Source organism: Cryptomeria japonica, chromosome 7 (assembly GCF_030272615.1).
Source record: "Cryptomeria japonica chromosome 7, Sugi_1.0, whole genome shotgun sequence".
Lineage (NCBI taxonomy): Eukaryota > Viridiplantae > Streptophyta > Pinopsida > Cupressales > Cupressaceae > Cryptomeria > Cryptomeria japonica.
This window is the reverse complement of record NC_081411.1, coordinates 519,405,768-519,411,767: the sequence shown is the minus strand read 5'-3', so window position 1 is coordinate 519,411,767 and position 6,000 is coordinate 519,405,768.

The window sequence follows — 6,000 nt, the reverse complement described above, 5'->3', positions numbered from 1 at the left end:
CACTGATAACAGGCGTCCCTTCAAAAATCAGGATGTTCGCGAACTCTGTGACCGCTTCCATATCTCCCATCGTTTCTCCACACCATATTACCCCCAAGGCAATGGCCAAGCTGAGGCGTCTAATAAAACAATCCTTAAAATCCTAAAGAAGACAGTCGACGATGCTGGCTGTAATTGGCATATCCAACTCAATCCTGCACTTTGGGCCTACCGCACAAGTGTCCGCACACCTACAGGAGCTACACCCTATTCACTTGTCTATGGCGCCGAAGCTATCTTTCCTATTGAGGTCAAGCTACCCTCTTTACGGGTTTCTCTGCAAAACATCATCGGTGATGAAGACTATAGGGTCTCTCGCTTACAAGAACTGGAACTACTGGATGAACGAAGACAAACTGCTTTTAATCATCTCAAGGCTTACCAACAACGAATGAGTCGCAGCTACAATCACAAGGTCAAGCCTCGTACACTTGAGGTAGGTGACTTAGTCCTCAGAGAAAACCCCAAAAATCAGCAAGACAGAGAGAAGAAGGGAAAGTTTGAACCAAACTGGCTTGGTCCTTACATCATCACAGCAGTATATGGCTCTGGGGCATATCAGCTCTCAACTCCAGAAGGTGAACCTTTGGAGGATCCTATCAATAGCATGCACCTTCGCAGGTTCTACACATAGCTCTTCCAAATATCCTAATTCAAAAATACAAAAAAAATTATAAAACAAAAAAATTGTTACTTGGTGAAAACCTGGCAAACAGGCGCCTTGTGACACAAAAAACATTGAAAAATCGAAAAAAGTAAAGAGAAATAATTTCGTCCAATGGTGAAAACCACTTTGGTGGCGCCCTAGACAAGTACCATGGTGAAAAATGGGTCACCAGTGCCATGCGTAGAGACATTGCTCCTCCCTCCTTTAGGATTCACTTTCATCCTTTCACTTTGCACACACTCACAACCTATTCATCCATAATAAACTTACCCATTCCCATCATGGCTTGTTATTGATCTACCCAAGATTGATTAGCCATTGATAATAAACCTCTCTTTTCACCTCCCTTTCCATCCATAATAAACCAGATCCTATCTGTGGCTAAGGCAAAATCCTACGTCTAGTGATGGGTGTGGAACTAAGAACATCGCATGTTTCGAGGAGTACAGTTTCTTCCATCTTTCTTCAGTTTATCCGTGCACAATCCGCAATAAAGCAACATCTGCATCACCAGTCCGCAATAAAGCTTCATCTTCTTTGCAATAAAGTATCAGCTTCATGGATTCAGTCAGTTTTAGATGAGACACAACAGCAACAATGGGCTTCAACAAATCAAATCTTTCAACAGACTCAGACAACATTATGGTTCAGTGCTATCTATCCTTTCTATGAAAGTAAACATTGTGACCACAATCAAATAAGACTTATACAAGTGACAAGAGACACTAAACTTGAGGACTACAGTGGGTGTTGGTGTCGAGTCTTGGTTTTCTTTTGATTTTATCTTTCTGGTGACATGTCTTTTAGCTTTTCCAGGATGTCTCTGACTAGAGATTCTATCTCCAGGATGTCTTTGACTAGAAAGGCGAGGATGGGGTATCGTCACCTATTTGTATTTGTTGTCTATGGATTGTCTCTTAGTAATGCTATGACTTGTCCAAGGATATGAGGACACTATGAGTCTAGTGTGAACTGGGGCATTCCTTGTTTGTGACTGTCTTATCTCCATGCAAATAGGTACAATGACTTTCTGGGTCGAACATATGCCTCGATTGTCATAACCTACTTGCCATAATAAAGCTCAATGATGATAATGCACAAGAAGCTCTTTCACTTTCATATCTTTTATCTTCCATCCCCCTTTCTTGATTGACTTCCATCGTCCTTCTCGAGTCCGCGTAGCCTACTATCACATGACTGAGTATAATGACACACCAAAAACATTTGCATTTCATGTAGTTGCACCCACATTACCACATATAAGCGTTTCATACATACATATAGATATCACAACTGCATCACATCCTGCACACAACACTTGTTAGCACAATTTACATTTGCATTATCATATTCATCTGCATTACTTACATTCACATTTGCATCATGCATACACATATAAAACATAAAAGAACAAAAATATTGCATTACATACATATTTGCATCCATATCATAAGCATACATCATAAAACATCTCATCACATAGGTACACATGCATATAGCTGCCACAAAGATGAATCATCTCATATATAATCATAAAGTGTCATAATACAATGATGTCCAAATCATATGGCTACAATCACCCGCAGGTGTCTACAATACAAAAATGGTACAAAACTGATACAAAGGGAGCCCTCTAAGGCTATGATGAACTCCCTCCTTGGAGCTACCTGGCCTCGGTGGAATCTGAGCCCCTGAAGGACCCGCCCCAGGATCATCCTTCCTGTCCCCTCTATCTGGTGGTGGTGGAGGACCCATGACCCCACCACTCGATGCCTGTCTCCTCCGGCTCCCCCCCATAGCTATCGCTGTACACGACGGTCTATAGAAGCTCCTCGCCTGCTAATCTGTTGGCACTGCACCATAGTAGAGGTCCCTCCAGTAGCCTATCTCCTCTCCTGCCTGTAGGACATATGCATATCCTGCCCCTGTGTCCTCCGTCGCCTGTCTCCCTGCCCTCAATGCTGTCTCAACCTCTGTGTAGCGCTAGATAGCCTGATCCTATTCTCGCTCAGTATCCCTGAGCCTGGTCCTGAGCCAATCCCTCTCCCTCTCCAGATCCTGAATCTCATCTGCCTGGCCCTGACAGATCTCCCTCAGATCCAGCAGCTCAACCTCCACTGGGTCAACCCCCTCTGCCTCTGCCCCTACCTGTGGCTCCTCTGCAGGTGCCTACCCCTGTACCTTCCCCTGTGCCTATACTGGTACCTGTCTCTATCCCTGTCCCTATATCTGCACCTGCCTGGGACCCTGTGTTGCTGGCACCTGTAAAGGCAATCCACCGCGACCCCTCACCACTCGAGCCTGTCTCTCCTCTCCACCCTCCCTCTGAGGAGCAACTTGCCTCTCTCCAACTACTCCTCTCCTCCTCCATCGGCCTCAGCCCCCATCACCTCCACCATCATCCTCGTCACCACCACCATCTCCCTCCAGTGCCTCTCCTGGATCTATCAATCGGTGGAATGGATGCTCTACCCAATATGCTGTATACTCTGCATCCATCCTGGCATCCTCGATCTCAAGCCACATGTCCCAAGGTAGAGGTATCATCTCCACCAGCTAAGTCACTGCCTGATCATATGACAGTAGCGGCCCAATTTGTGCCTGATCTCTGACTGTGCGGGCATACATGCCTGATCCCCGGGGCATCCTCTGAATCTGGCCAAATTGTCAACCAATCCTGTCTACCAGCTGCCTCTCTAGCACATAGGGCATCTGCCCAATCAGGTACCTGCTCCGAAAGGTGTATGGTAGCTCGACTGCATCATCCTCCCACTACTCGCAGCCCAGATAAGGTCGCCATATGACCTCATCAATGTCATCAATCACTCGCCACCAGTACTCTAGCCTGCCAATCCATGGCTGCGAAGTGATCATATCATATAAATGCATGAAGCTGCGCCCATGACCTCTGCCCTGGAAGTGTATCGGTTGGGTAACCGGCAGATGCTCGTAAGCCCATACCTACAGCAATGTAACTCCGCAGCCCAATCCCACTAACCCGTGATAAACAAACTGATGCAGCTCGTAATACAAGTGTGCCAGCACACACGGTCCCCAGCCATATCTGGTATGCTATGTCATTAGCATCTCCAATGCTCCCCCCCAGCCCACAGCCAACCCTCCTGTCGCCCTGTCTGGACACAAGAAACCACTGATAGCTCCTCCGATCACTGCCGACAATGCTAACCCGGTGGCTGTCATGGTATCTCATGCCACGTGTCTTACCCTCATCTCTAATCTAGAGTCCTGGAATACTCATCTCAGGGCCTCTTTGTTGCCATCTCGATTGTATGGGATCAGTTCCCCATCGATCGGCACCCGCAGAATCCTGTATACATCCTCCAGGGTGAATGTCATCTCACCCATAGGCAAATGGAACGTGCACGTCTCAGAGTGCCATCTCTCAGCAAGCGCAGTCAGCAAACCCATGTTTGCCCGAAACTCAGGCACATATAGTACATGTCTCAAACCCATCTCCTTGATGGCAGCTCGGTCCTCGAACGACAACTCTGGTCACAACCTCTGTGTCAACAGGAATTTCTCCCGTGACTCCAGCATCGGCAAATACTCCTGCAGTCAAGCAAATCAATCATGTCAGTTATAGTGGCATTCACTGTTTATCACAAAATGCTACTTTTTATCTAAATGCATATGGCTATCTACCCTAGTGACACTCACTGTTCATCACAAAGTGTTGCCTTTTATCCTAGTGGTACTCCCTATTCATCACAAAGTGTTACTCACATTTGCACTCCCTGTTCATCACAAAGTGCTGCTCATATTTCAGTACTCCCTGTTCATCACAAAGTACTCTATCTTGGTACTCACTGTTCATCACAAAGTGCCTTGATCTATCCTAGTCTTCCTAGAGGACCTGCTTGAGTGTATCCTCTTAGCAGTTTATCCAATCGACAGCATATGTTCATCACAGAACTGTCGATTTGACCTAGAAGACCAAAACTTGCATTTTTCAATGCAAACGCGCTTACATTACATAAACGTGCCTACAGACTGCACAGACACGCTTGAACAACATAGACGCGCCTGTATAACACAAACGTGCCTATGCCGGGCATAAACACGACTAAACTACGCAGACGCCCCTGCATATCGCAGACGCGCCCGCATTCGACGCAGACGCGGTTCTAGACACAGACGTGCCTGGCACTGACACAGATGCGCCTGGCGGACACAGACACGCCTAGCACCGACGCAGACGTGGTTAGACAGTTTTTGACATTTTTCAACTCTACTTCTAAGCGCATTTATTGCCCTATTTGACATGCATTAATGACAAAAATTAAATGCGTCAAAGTACAAGGAGGTTTGGTGGTACTTACCGGCTCGCCTGCCACTGCTGGCCTTTGAAATCGGCGAACACGGTCGAATCTATGCACGATAGCCATCGCTGCTGACTACTCCTTCTCTTTTCTCACTCTGCACTTTGATCTCGTGAAGGTGTAGATGACAATGAGGATGTATTTTCCCCCGTGGTCTATCTTATAGCCTACCCTAGCCCTCGCATTCATTTCCCGAGTCAGTTTTCATTATCCCGTGACTTTGTCACTTTATCCGGTCAATCCATTCTATCTTGTCTTTCTTATTGAGAGATTGTCTGCAATCTTTTCAGACATTTTCATCCAATCTCTCGAGGGGGCATATCATTCCCATTTTGGGGAAACTCTATATCAGTTCATCTTATCTTCTTTGAAACAACACGACAAGTCACATTGTCTCAAAGAGGGGCAAAATGTAGACACCTAAAATTGTCCAGTCTAATTAAATAAATATTTTATTTATTTAATTATCTAAGCTTAATTCTTCTATTAATTAAATAAATCCTTATTTATTTAATTAATTCATTTATCCTCTTCTAGCCTTATTTCTCATTTAAATAAATACATTTATTTATTTAAATTATCCTTTTCCTAAATTAAATAAATATTCTTATTTATTTAATTATCCTACTTCTTCTATTAATTGAATAAATCTTTATTTATTTAATTAATTCATTAACCTTTTCTACCTATGACACATGTCATTCATCTCTTAATTCATACACTACCTACCCCTCTCATTATTTTATTATTTCTTTTACCTACCCTCTAATCATAGCCGACCTCCTTTTACACCTCTCAATCTTATCCCTCCATTTCTTATAGTGTCTTCTATATAAGGAGATGCTTCCTTCATTATCAAACCCTAATGAATCATCTTAAGGACTTGACTACACTACGATCCTACTTGCAACCACATTCCGTTCTTTGTTGAGCTCTTGTGCACACAAAATCTGA